This window comes from Rhinopithecus bieti, unplaced genomic scaffold (genome assembly GCF_001698545.2).
Source record: "Rhinopithecus bieti isolate Rb0 unplaced genomic scaffold, ASM169854v2 scaffold_1530, whole genome shotgun sequence".
In the NCBI taxonomy this organism is placed as follows: Eukaryota; Metazoa; Chordata; class Mammalia; order Primates; family Cercopithecidae; genus Rhinopithecus; species Rhinopithecus bieti.
Window position 1 is genome coordinate 1,161,445 of NW_016803808.1, and position 14,574 is coordinate 1,176,018.

The window sequence follows — 14,574 nt, forward strand, 5'->3', positions numbered from 1 at the left end:
GGGCTGGGCAGTTGTCTGTGTTCAGAAGTTCTTCAGGCCATTTTGGACAATGCAGAGGAGTTAGACAACATGGGAGCCCCAAGACTGACCCTGGCCAAGAAAAGCCCCAAGATTATTTCAATCCAGAAGGTTGCCATATCTGCTCCTTTTCTGTCTGTCACCTCTTTTTAGTCACAGCAGCTGTGGGACATTTCTCTGGAAAGGCAGCAGCACCCTGTTTCTCTGGAACATGGATTTGTGTGAGGTGAGAATGATGTGTTCACAGCAAATGTGGCAAAAACAGTGGTGGTGTGTTTTTCCCCAAAACTCTTTACTGTTTCTCAGAAAGCTATTTATGAAAAAGGCTTAAAACCTAATAGGAATGGGATGGAGTTCTAGAAACACTTCCTTTGCACCTATACATATCCCTAGGACTAAAGCTAAGCTGTGAGAAAAACAAATAATAATAAACATGGAATGAATGTTAAGAATCCCCACGTTCCATGATTTCCACTCTTTATTTTTATTTTTATTTATTTATTTATTTTTGAGTTGGAGTTTCGCTCATTGCCCAGGCTGGAGTGTGATGGTGTGATCTCAGCTCATCGCAACCTCCACCTCCTAGGTTCAAGCGATTCTCCTGCCTCAGCCTCCAGAGTAGCTGGGATGATAGTCGCCCACCACCACGCCCAGCTAATTTTTGTATTTTTAGTAGAGACGGGGGTTTCACCATATTGGCCAGGCTGGCCTCGAACTTGTGACCTCAAGTGATCTGCCCACCTCGACCTCCCAAAGTGCTGGGATTACAGGTGTGAGCCCCACGCCAAGCCAGTTGATTTCCACTCTTAACTGGATTCGAATCACCTGGGGAATCTGAACTCTGTACCTGTTAGGGCTGCACCTCCTGAGATTCTGATTTAGTTGAACAAGGGAGGGGCACTCTGAGCTTTTAAAAGAAAACACATATTAACCCTCCCCCCAGGTGACTTTAATGTCCAACTAGATTCAAAATACTGATCTGTTTTAACTTCTAAGCTTTGTGGATGAGGAAACTGAGGCCCAGGGAAGAGGAGTAACTTGTGAAAGTTCATAAAGCTAGTTAGTGGCAAAGCCAAAAATAAAATTGGCATTCTGCAGCACTGCAGACCTTAAGAGGTTTATTTAACTTCACCTGGTAATCTCATTCGGCACAACTGTTTACTTATGGTGTTAGGAAATTAGGAACAAAATCTAGACACTTTTAACTAGTATTCATCTGACATTTGGAGTGACATTTGAACGGGGACTGATTTCACAGGTGGTCAGTTCTGTAATGAATATTTCCTCATATAACAAAAAAAGGCTTGCTGGTATAGTCTTTAAAAAATAGTGGCACATGGGAACAACAGACATTGTGTGTTACTAGAGAGGAAGGTGGGGAAGGCCTGGGTTTAAAAACTGCCTATTGGGTACTATGCACCCTGCCTGGATGCAATATATCCATGTAACAAGCCTGCACAGGTACCCCATATCTAAAATAAAAGCTGAAATTGTAAAACTAATTAATTAAAAACAACAAAAACTGTGGTGATGGCTGGGCGCAGTGGCTCACGCCTATAATCCCAGCCCCTTGGGAGGCCGAGGCAGGTGGATCACCTGAGGTCAGAAGTTTGAGACCAGGCTGACCAACCTGTTGAAACCCTGTCTCTACTAAAAATACAAAAATTAGCTGGGCATGGTGGCAGTCTACTCCGGAGGCTGAGGCGGGAGAATCGCCTGAACCCGGGAGGCAAGGGTTGCAATGAGCCAAGATCGTGCCATTGCACTCCAGCCTGGGCGACAAGAGTAAAACTCCATCTCAAAAACAAACAAACAAAAAACTGTGGTGACTTGAATAATGATTGCTCAGATAATAAGAATATCCTACACTAGGTGATATGTTGCCCTTGTGGATTCATATGGAAATGGACACCTGCCACGTTTGCAGGCAGAAAAACAGGCTTCAAATTCTACCCACCCCTGACGGCTATTCTCTGCCTAGAACGCCTCTTACCCTCCTATGGTAACAGACTCACACCCCTGATTACAGGGGTTGGCACATCACGGGACTGGATCAGTCATTATATCCCATCCTTTGAAGCTGGTAATGAGGTCATCCTTCTCCCAAGAGTGAAAGCTACATTTCTACACGAGTTGTATCACAGCTAGCCTCGTGTCCAGCAGTTGTCCATGCAGACCGGGTTCACCCCTAGCTGCCTCGAAACCTGAGCTGGCAGTCACAACTGAAAGGGTTATATAGTAATATGCCCTCTGCCTTAAGGACTCAGTATCTGTGGGTGAAATCTTCTTACTCAGGTTTATCTACTGCCTGGCAGCCATAGCAGTTGTAGCTATTTGACATCTTGATGACTGTCTCTGTCCTGTGCTTTTATCAAAAGAGGCTGAGCAGTGGCCTTCCCAAGGAAAAGGAGACGGGGATATGTTTTGGGGACAGAAAGTAGAGCCTTGAATACTCTAGCTCCTTTGGACTGTATGTTGAAGGGACAGAGCAAAGACACTTTGGCCCTGTTGGGGCCCAGAAAAATGAATACCCTAAGTAAAGGCCTAAGAAGCAACCTCAGACACAAAGTCTCTCCCTGACCTTCTCCTGCTCTCCTGCTCTCCTGTCCCTCATCCCTTATTCTCTCCTGAGGCAAGCAATAGGAACCAGAATCCCTCTTCCCCAGGATGGGTCATAAAAACCAAAACCCCTTTCCCCCAAGGCCAGCCATAAAGTCCAAAACTATGACTTGAATCCCTAACCCCTTTGCCTTGCTGTGTGATACTGGCCATAAAGAAATTAAGACCCTCACCCCGGAAGGGTCCTTCCCCATACCAGAGAGGAAGGAATTCTGTACAGAGAGGCCACGGAGAATCCGAACAGACAGGACTCACGGGGTCTCCCCCTCAGTCTATCAGCATTAGACCATAGCCTTCCTGTCCAATCCCCTTTCTACACGCCTGTCTGTACTTCATTGAACTAAAGCATAAAAATAGATCATTCTTCCCTGTGTCTTGTGGTCACTCATTCTGAAGGCTCACATGTCATGTAAAACTTGAATCAAATAAACTTGCGCTTTTCTCTTGTTAACCTGTCTTTGGTATTAGTGTGTTGGGTGTGACCCTTATAATGGGGAGGAAAGAAATTGCCCCTTTCTCCCCCTACAGCCCCATCCCTCAGTTCAGAATGATCTGAATTCTTTAGGCTACAGTTGCTCTGCTGCCCAAAAGGGCATTGATAGTGTTCAATAGTTTATAGGAGGTTCTAGGATAGAACTGAGCTTCTGCGCTAGATTCAACAGACCAAACCAAAATGGAGTTACTCACGCTGAAGTTTCCAAATGAAATTAAGTTGTTTATCTGACCTTCTGAAAAATCAGGAGACAGAGAAAGATAATAGCCAAATCCCCAAAGAGGCCAGTTTGAGTCAGCATGGTAAAGAAGTTCTCTCTACTTTACAAGGAAAAGTAACTTTGCAATTACCAATCTGCTTTTTGTTTTCTGTTTCTGTTTTCTTAGGCCTTTTCTATCAAGCCAGTTTCCTCTGCTTGGCTCATCAAAACACTCTATCTTATAGAATGAGGTGTTGCCCCAATTCTAGAATTGCAAATAAATGCCAGATCTTAAAAAAGATTGTTGGCCGGGCGCGGTGGCTCAAGCCTGTAATCCCAGCACTTTGGGAGGCCGAGATGGGTGGATCACGAGGTCAGGAGATCGAGACCATCCTGGCTAACACGGTGAAACCCCGTCTCTACTAAAAAAATACAAAAAACTAGCCAGGCGAGGTGGCGGGCGCCTGTAGTCCCAGCTACTCGGGAGGCTGAGGCAGGAGAATGGCGTGAACCTGGGAGGCGGAGCTTGCAGTGAGCTGAGATCCAGCCACTGCACTCCAGCCTGGGCGACAGAGCGAGACTCCATCTCAAAAAAATAAATAAATAAATAAAAAATAAAAAAGATTGTTAAGCCAACTGGGCATGTTGGCTCATGCCTATAATCCCACCACTTTGGTTAGCTAAGGCAGGCAGATCACTTGAGCCCAGGAGTTCAAGACCTGAATCGGCAACAAGACAAAACCCCACTTCTAAAAAAATAAAAAATAAAAAAATTAGGCAGGTGTGCTGGCACACACATGTAGTCCCAGCTACTCGGGAGGCTGAGGTAGGAGGATCGCTTGAGCCCAAGAGGTCGAGACTGCAGTGAGCCATGATTGCACCACTGCACTTCAGCCTGGGCAACAGAGGGAAACCCTGTCTCAATTAAAATATCTATATTTTTTAAACTGAATTTGTTCTAATTTTGTCTTTTGACAATAGGGAAATGATTTCTACTGATGTGCAGGAATGGACCTCCAACCTGAGGTCTAGATCTGCTTAGTGATATGGTAAGTTGTGCAGAGAATTTACTTTTGATTAATTCAGCCATAGTAAACAGTCCGTATGTGCTGGGGTGTTTTGTACCAATTCCTTGCATCTGGTGAGAAGGGAGACATGTAAACAGTCCCCAAAGTCAGGTGCAGGTGGGTGTAGGGTGATGAGAATTTAAATCATGGCTTCCCCACGTGAATGGCAAAGATAAGCTACTTTTCCCCGGTGGAGTCCTCAGGCTGGGCAGTGACATTATTAGCTGGTTAGCCCTTGGGGTTCTGGGAATCTGTGTAGTTTCTGCCTTATATCATCATCTCTATGCAATTTTTTACCCTTTGCCATTAAATTAAGTTTATAACCTCTTCTTACTGTGTCTATCAATCACATTGCTGTCCCTTTGTGATAACATGCCTGGAGGTTTAGACCACAGTGGGGAAAAGACTGAACTGTTTCAGGCTATTGGATCTCAGGTTAGGGATTTTGCAGGAGAATTTTCCCTTCATCCTGGCTGTTTAGGCCACATGCTGTAGACAATTTCTGTAGGCAACCCATTTGAAAATCACAAGCACACAAGGAAGGAGCCTCTTCGCTCTCTTTTCCTTTCAGAAAGGCAGATATTTACTGGATAAGCCAGCTGGCTGCACCAACCCTCACTCTATTAACCTTGATGGCACCACAAAATGAAATTCACAGAACAAGCCAGTTCATGTGACCAGCAAGTTCAGAAGATGGCTGGACGGGTCTGACATGAAGCATAGTTACACATTCACCTTATTCCAGTGTTGCTCTCAAAAGTTCTCAGACAGAAGGCTTTCCAAGGGTTGTGAGTCCAATTTTCCACTTCGACACGTTAAAATTATCATGAGTGACACTGAAAATTATTCCACAGATAGTTTTGGGTTGTATGCCAATGTAATTTCCTATGCATTAAACAAAATTGCTCTTAGAGCGTTGAAAGGCCTGTATTTTCTTGTGAAAAAAAGACATAAATTATTCCTCCCAGCCCTGGCTGTATGGAACTTGTACTACTGACTGTGCGACCCCAGTTAACTCGATTCACGAAAAGAGCACCGTTTCATTTTACCAGCATATTTCAGAAAATGGTGGTAAAATGAAATGGTCTGTTTTCATGAAGCCTAGAGTAATTCAAAAGCTATTAGGCCCTAAACACTGAAGTTGCATCTATAAATGGAGACATTAAAAGCCTAAATAAATGGCCATCTTGGGAGGCTGTATGCCCTAATAGGTTAGGAATATGTATAAACATCCCAGATAATTCAGCCACTATTATCAGGACATAAAAAAAGAGTGGAGATAAAATAGCCAGTCTTCATAAAGGCTCACACCCTGAGAGAGGCATATGTTGTGCTTCAGCTGATCAGTGGGGTTTGAGAAGTGGGTGGTGCTTACACGTTACTGAATTTCTAGTAGAATATTGCTGAGACCCAGCCTGAGCAACATAGCAAGACCCATCTCTACCAAAACACAAAAAATATCTGGGCATGGCAGTGCGCACCTGTGGTCCCAGCTACTCAGAAGGATGGGGAGGCGGGAGGATCACCTGGGGTTGGGAAGTTGAGGCTGCAGTGAGCCAAGAGCATACCACCACACTCCAGCCTGGGTAACAGAGTGACACCCTGTCTCAAAACAAAAGAATATTGCTGTGGTTTATCTCCTCCCCATCAAGCCTACTTTTAAGAGCAAATAACTTACTTTGCTAAGAATTAAGGCAAGGTGGCTGGGCACGGTGGCTCACACCTGTAATCCCAGCACTTTGGGAGGCCGAGGCAGGCAGATCACGAGGTCAAGAGATTGAGACCATCCTGGCCAACATGGTGAAACCCCATCTCTACTAAAATACACAAATTAACTGGATGTGGTGGTGTGCACCTGTAGTCCCAGCTACTCAGGAGGCTGAGGCAGGAGAATAACTTGAACCCAGGAGGCAGAGGTTGCAGTGGGCCGCAATTGAGCCTCTACACTCCAGCCTAGCAACAGAGTGAAAATCCATCTCAAAAAAAAAAAAAAAAGAATTAAGGCAAATAATATGAATATATGAAACACATAAATGAAAACAGAGTTCAGAAGGGAATTGAGGCTGGGCAAGGTGGCTCTTGCCTGTAATCCCAACACCTTGGGAGGCCGAAGCAGGTGGATCTCTTGAGGTCAGGAGTTCCAGCCCAGCCTGGGCAACATGGTGAAACCCTGTCTCTACTAAAAATACAAAAATTAACCGGGCGTGGTGGTGTGGGCCTGAAGTTCCAGCTGAGTATTGAGGCAGGAGAATTGCTTGAACCTGGGAGGCCAAGGTTGCAGTGAGCTGAGATCACACCACTGCACTCCAGCCTGGGCAACAGAGTGAGACTCTGTCTCAAAAAAAAAAAAAAAAAAAAAAAGAAGTGGGAGAACTTTATAAAAGAAAGTGTTAAAACTCAGGCAGATTCAAAGATGGAGGCTTATGGAGGCCTGCAGAGTCAGAAGCGTCGGCAAGTGAATGAGCGCCAGGCCCACTTAAAGCAACTCCCATGGTAAGGGAATTCTTGGAAGAGTCAAATAACATCTTAACAAAAAAGAACTATACAAATTCAGTTAAATTATTATTTTATTTATTTATTTATTTTGTGACAGAGTGTTGCTCTGTCACCCAGGCTGGAGTGCAGTGACGCGATCGCGGCTCACTGCAAGCTCTGCCTCCCGGGTTCACGCCATTCTCCTGCCTCAGCCTCCTGAGTAGTGGGGACTACAGGCGCCTGTCACCACACCCGGCTAATTTTTTTTGTATTTTTAGTAGAGTCGGGGTTTCACCTTGTTAGCCAGGGTTGGTTTCGATCTCCTGACCTCGTGATCCACCCACCTCGGCCTCCCAAAGTGCTGGGATTACAGGGGTGAGCCACCACACCCAGCTGAATTCAGTTAAATTATAAAAGGACTTTGGGAAATTAAAACGAAAAAGGATTTTCAACTTTAGAAAATCCATCATCAAGCTACAAAGAAACTATATGCTGCACCCTGGATCATGGTCTGGTTGACCAGGAAGATGTAAAGTCTACTTTAAATACAGAGCAGAGGCCAGGCATGGTGGCTCACGCCTATAATCCCAGCACTTTTGGGGGCTGAGGCAGGTGGATGATTCAACCACCAGTTGAGTCTAACTAAGCCACTTCCACCCCCTGCACCTCCTATTCTTCACCTGCAGAATGAGCATGCTGGATTCTAATACCCAACTGCTGCTCTCACACTGTAGAATTCTGAGACTCCCATTTGTCTTTGAGAGATACCACACTGCCAAGAGAATTGTTGCAACTATGTGAAACACTGGCTTATCATGACCAGTGTCAGGGAGTCCTGATGTTCACCTGGCCCTGCTCTTCTGCAGTTACCAAGCTTTAAAAAGTTAACGAGTGAATGCATAGATACACTAGGAAGCAGACCTGTTCTGTACTTCTCCAGATATCAGAATTAAGGTGAATGAGTGGAGGCTAGGCATGGTGGCACACGCCTGTAATCTCAGCACTTTGAGAGGCCAAGGTGGTAGGATCGCTTGAGCCCAGGGGTTCAAGACCAGCCTGGGCAACACAGCAAAACCCCCGTCTCTACAAAAAATACAAAAATTAGCCAGGTGTGGTGATCCCTGTCTGTGGTCCTAGATACTGAGGAGGCTGAGGTGGGAGGATTGCTTGAGCCTGGGAGGTGGAGGTTGCAGCAAACAGAGATCATGCCACTGCTGCTCCCTCTGGGATACAGAGGGAGACCCTGTCTAAAAAAATAAAAGATGAATGAATGGAAATCATCGGGAAGCAGACTTCAACTCATCATGAGAAAATATACTTTGAACACTACTGAAAATATCACCAATTATGTAGTGCATATTACTTTGGACCTATTACTATGCTAATCACATTTATACATATTTATTCCTCATGACCAACCAATAAACAGATACTATCCCTATTTTAACATATCAGGAAATGGAGACTCAGAGAGGTCAATTTACTTGCCCAAAATTATGTAGCTAATAAGAGGCAAAACTGGAATTCAACAGTGCTTACAAACTTTAAAAATCTTTGTTCTAGACCACTATGCTATATTGCCTCTATAAATCCACCCCAAAATATCCAGGATTGATTGGGATTCTTAAATCTGCTCATTGATGTTGTTCATTAGCAGTAGAAAATTTCAGCCAATACCCCTTTTAAAATGTTTTAAAACAAGCTCTGGCAAGTTTTATTAAAGAAAAATGTTGCATAGTATACTTCTCACCAGTCTATTCTGGCATGCTTCTAATAATATGAGAATTACCTGGATCAATGAGAGCCAGTGTGCGTACTCTGTAGTATTTTCCACATGCTGTGCCCAATTCAATATTATGTCACGGTAGTGATGGACACCAGTGCTGGCCAAGTTTTCATAGTATTCTATCTTGGATTTCCTCAAAGCTGGGCAGTTGTTAGAGAGGATGACCAGTTTTTCTTTGCCTTGTCTGATCAACTTCAGAGTCTGCTTGTACCCCAGCATGTACTTTCTACTTTTCATAACTAGAGTTGATCAACTCCAGTGACTTTTTCATCTTCTTTGTGGCTACCATCTTCCTGCCTAGGTGTGGGATGGCCCCCCAACCAAGAGCAGCCACCAAGATAGTGGAAAGTGAGAAAGGCACCAATACCTCTTGAGATATTATCTTTTTCCATCCACTCTTTTCCTTCTTGACTCTGATTAAATTTAAGCTAGACTTTATCACTAGCCTCTCTAACTTACTGTATATCTTTTTGTCTCTCTTTGCTGCATCCTAGATTTCTTCTGATTTAACTTCCAGGTCATCAATTCTCTCTTCAGCTATGTTGAATTGGCTATTGAACCCATTCACTGAGTTTTAAATATTGGCTATTGTGTGTTTAATCTCTAGAAGTACTATTTAGTTATTTTTGAAATCTAACAGTAGTTTCATCTTTTCAGAGATATCTTTAAGCTAATCTTTACTTTTTTAAACATAATAAATGTATTAGTTTCCTATTACTCCTGTAACAAATTACTACAAACTTAGTGGCTTAAAACAACACAAATTTATTATCTTAAAGTTCTGAAGGTCAGGATTTTGAAATCAGTTTCACTGGGCTAAAACCATGGTATTGGAAGACCTTGCTTTCTTCTGGAGGGTCTAGGGGAGAATCCATTTCCTTTCCTTTTGTAGCTTCCTGAAGCCATGTACGTGCCTAGGCTTGTGAGCCCTTCCCCCATTTTCAAAGTCAGAAGTTTAAGATTTTATCTCTTCTCTAACATTTGCTTATATCCTTACATTTTTTTCTCTCTGACACTGATCTTGCCTTTCTCTTATAGAACCCCTGTGATTACATTGAGCCCATTTGGATAATCCAGAATAATCTCTCTAACATCAAAATCATCAATGTTATCATATCCACAAAGTTCCTTTTACCATATAAAGTAACATTTTCACAGGTTCCAGAGACTAGAATGTGGACATCTTTGAGGAGCCATGATTCAACTCACCACAGTAAGCACAGTTATTTTATAGTCCATGTCCAATAATTTCAAGATCTAAAAGTATTCCCAGATTTGTTTTTATTGTCTGTTTTTCAGATGGTTCTCACACATGTTGTTTGCTTCATTATGTGCCGGGTTAAAAAAAAAATGGTGCCCAATAATAATTTACCTAGCATTTTAGTTGTTTTATTAGGAATGATTGGGCTCAAAAATAACCCACTATAACCAGAAATTAAAATTCAAGTCTTCCAACAATAATGATTGATGTGTTGCCCACTGACAGTATGGCAATCACTGTCCTGATGGTGTAATATACCTTCTGTATAGGAAAATGCCATGTAAGGGACTGCAGTAGGAAGTTCCCAAACCCAGGACAATTCAAGTAGCGATAATGAGAGCTGAAAGGTACATCATGCTTACTGGGGAAGAAACCTTTCAAATTAGATGTTTCAAAATGATAATGGGTCTGTGCAAATACCCTTATAATTATTACTAAGGAGTTTCATGCCCTTCACACATTCCTTTAGTCACTTATTATTCAGCAAGCATTTTGTCGAACACCAATTATGTATCTATCCATTACTCTGCAGAGAACTAAAAATACAAAGATGAATAGAAACAATCTCTGACCTTAAGGAGATCACCAATTACTTGGGAGAGCAGACACAGACACTGTTAGGATACCACGTAGTGGTTTAAATGCAGTGATGAAGGAAAGCACAGAGGAGGAGGTGCCTCACCCAGGCTGAGAGTTTAGGGGAGGCTTGGTGAAGACAGTGATGCCTGAACTGGATCTTAAATCATGATAAGAGTTGTCCGGGTAAAGGCTAGGATGGCAGGAAGGGCTATCAGACAGAGGGAACACCATCACCAAACACCCAGTGTATGGTGACAATACATACACGTGTGGGTTGGGAGTCCAGTTACAAGGAAGCTGCAGCAAGTACTGCACTTAGATCTGGCCAAATGGAGCCCCTATCTGAGCCTCTAGGGGCTCCATGCTCTGCAGTGCCTTCCTCAAAGTTTTCTGTCCCCCCAGTGCCTGGGACTGATTGGGATATGCAGCGCTAACCCAGAAGAATGCCCCAAGCCTGGATCAGGGATAGTGTGGGCCCTGTCCTCATTTCTTCCCTTCAAATTGCTCTTCAATCCTCCAGCCTTCATATGAGGTTGACCAGATGCCCTGCGGAGCGTCAAGACTCCTATTGAAGGTGTTGTCCCCCAGGGCCCAAGTTCTAGGACAACAGCACAAAAAACAGACGCTCCAGCTGGCCAGTACAGTGTTTCACGGGATCCTGAGATGGGTGACCAGAATGGGGCTGTGCTGATGTGCTGACTTTGGTTGATTCGCACTTGCATCGGACACAGGACAAGTTCAGGGCTCTGAACTACTAAGCACATGGCAGGCCCTTGTGCTTGAACATCTGTATGCCCATGGGTTGGCTCATGCCTTTCTATGTTCCAACTGCATAGAGTCTGTTGGCCTCTGGTCTACAGCATCACGGATGGCAGGGGGTGGTGGTGTTCTTTACCTGCGCACCTGCTGTGGCTGGCAGCCAGGGCAGCCACTCCATCCTCTCTGCAGGTCTGTACCACATGCAGGGCAGTTCTCTAGGGAGAACAGCACCTCTCTTCTCCAAGGGCCTTTGAGGCCTTTGTTCCACAGTGTCAGCAGCCCTTCTGATCAATGTCCTCTTTTGCCTCCATTTTTGGAAGGATGTCCTCTCTTGCCTCTGATCATGTGGTGACATTTGTTTTTATAGGTTGATCTTAAGCTATGCCATGTGGTAGGGAAGTGTGCCAGATGAGGAATGGACCTTCTCTGGGTGAACAGGACCACTCTTTGCCCCTCGCCTAGCCTCCCCACTAGTGATAGTTTGTGAAAGGAAAGGGTGAGGTCAGCAATGAAAGAGACCACATTCTAGGAATGCGGTAATCATGGCGTAAAGTAATCAAGAGAAGACATGGCTGCAAAATGTATTACATCGTAAAACCTTAGACAGTAAGTTTAAGATGACCAGAAAACATTTTCCTGCACATCTGGGTGAGACTTGCATTTGTCGTCATCATAAATGAATTATGGCTTTGAGGGAGCCATTGGAAGCCAATATTCACCAGGGCCATGATGGAGGATGCGGTGTCCTAGTAATGATGCACCTAGCATGAAACACATGACATCAGGGAACTCTAGAGGCAAGTTGATCAATAGTTTCAATATTAACAGGTCCAGAAAAGCCACAGCATTGAGAGCAATAACAGTGTTGCTACTTTTTCCTCATAATGAGAAACGTGAAACTACCCAGCCAAGGCACATCTGACAATAACTTGACGCGATGACTTCTGGACCTGAGCGGGAAGAGGTGGTGGCCAGACACTACAAAGACTCCTCACGTGCCCTAACTGCAGGATTCACAAAGACAAGCCTCACTTTTCTACCAATGATTCTCAATCTTTGTTGATAAATCACTAAAAGTTATATGGCCCATTAAACTTGCAATACATCTTTAATCAACTTGTTTATAAACAGGGCCCTGCAAAAATATGTTTGAGATCTAAATGGGTCCAGTTCAGATGAATGAAACTTTTTTTTTTTTTGAGAGAGGCTCTCGCTCTGTTGCCCAGACTAGAGTGCAGTGGCACGATTGTGACTCACTGCAGCCTCCACATCCTAAGCCCAAGCAATCCACCCACCTCAACCTCCCAAGTATCTGGGACTACAAGCATGAACTACTGCACCTGAATAGCTTTTTAAAATTTATTTTTTGTAGAGATGGGGTTTCACTATGCTGCCCAGGCTGGTCTCAAATTCCTGGGCTCAAGCAATCCAACAGTGGCTGAGACAAAATACACAGAAGTTTACTGACCATGGCTGTGGCTATATTCTATTCCTCCTGACCAACAAGAGATTTCAGGCTAAGTGGATATCAACAATGAAATGCTAGGCATTGCATTATGCAATTTAGCTCCCTGGGATTTGTTAGCCAGCTAAGGGAATGAATGAACTTCTAATATGTAAGAACTAACCACAGTGACGTGGCATCTATATTTCATTAAATATGTTGAGTAAAAACTCAGAACGAACTCAAACTAGGATATGAGAGAAAAACAAAAGTAATCTCAGCATTTTGTTAGAAAATACCCAGAAGTTCAAATGTTTTGTCCCTTATGATGTCAGGTGCAGTTAGAAAGCTCCTTCCTCTGGATAACGATGCTTTTGGAAGGAGATCTATGCCTTTTCACCCCCTTTTTCTTCTTAACTATTAAGTTCTCTACAAGGGAATCTAATTTTAGTTCTATTTCTGGCTATGCTACAGTATATCCATGTTTAAAAGCCTTACTTATTTTAGGTAAAAATAACAATTCCACATTAAATAAAGTAGACTTTACAACTTTAGATATACTTTAAAGTCAGGCGCACATGGTTACTGTTAATACCAAAAGAATTAACTATCCATGTTAGAAAATTCTGCAGCCTTTATATCCTCTTACAATGGAGGTGGAGTATAAATTAATATAAATAAAACTGTGAACAATTTATCCAGAAGATTCACTTTTCAATTCACTGACCTTAGATTTTAACTACAATGTCTGCATAGATGTTAACTGTGTTATCTAATCAACTAATCATGCTGGAAGAAGTGCTTTTTCAGTGACTTTTACTATCAGTATGGGACAGTAAGATGTATATCAAAGATGAACAAGAAACCAGGGCCCCTCTAAAGATTGTTTTATTTTAAGAAACAAAACAAAACAAAACACATAATAACATTTGTCCAAGCACAGTGGCTCATGCCTGTAATCCCAGAACTTTAGGAGGCCAAGGGGGCACAGATCACTTGAGCCCAGGAGTTCGAGACCAGCCTGGGCAACATGGTGAAACCTTGTTCCTACAAAAATACAAAAATTAGCCAGGCATGGTAGCATGCGCCTGTGGTCCCAGCTACTTGGGAGGCTGAGGCTGGGGAATCACTTGAGCCCAGGAGGCAGAGGTTCCAGTGAGCCGAGATTGCGCCACTGCATTCCACCTTGGGTGATAGAGAGAGATCCTGTCTCAAGAAAATAAGTAAATAAATATAAACAACATAATAGCATTAAAGTAAAATTTTAGTCAGCAATCCTAACCTCACTATCCTAATACCGTAAGGATTTTCCCCATTGTATATGTCTTCCATTCTTTGCCATGTATAAACATTTCCACGCGGTTGCCATCATACCATACTTACATGTTGGCAGTCTGCCTTCAAAATTTTATATCATAAAATACTTAACTCACACTCTTAAAAATGATAAAGTGATAAGCTATCCTTTTTTTTAAGACATTCTCTTTTGGCTGGATATTTTAGTTACATATAAGCTCAGGAACCAACTGTGATTAACTCTTGCTGACTGGTTTCATTAAGATTCAAGAACTGCTGACTCACATCCAAAAGTGCATTCACCGTGATCAAATCCACGGGACAGAAGTCTGTTGATGTACTAATTAATAAGACACACAGTTCTTTTTTCAGCTGCTTCATCTTTGAGTACTTTCCCAAACTATTGTGTCCTTTAACTTTTTTTCTCTGTGCTACTTAATAAGGTCTTGGTTACAATCTGATTCAAGTAAGCCATGTTCCACAATGCGGTTCTATAAACACAGTAATTTGATAGGTGATTAGTGGCTGGGCAACCCTGGCCACAAGCCCCAGGTCAGCCAGATGTCCATCTCCCTCTT

The 14,574-nt window shown here is 43.2% G+C and overlaps 1 pseudogene; it reads right to left on the minus strand.

Moving 5' to 3' along the window:
- Positions 1–8,946, minus strand: part of LOC108515986 (60S ribosomal protein L30-like) — a 37,729-nt pseudogene extending 28,783 nt beyond the window's left edge.
- Positions 8,947–14,574: the final 5,628 nt, after the last annotated feature.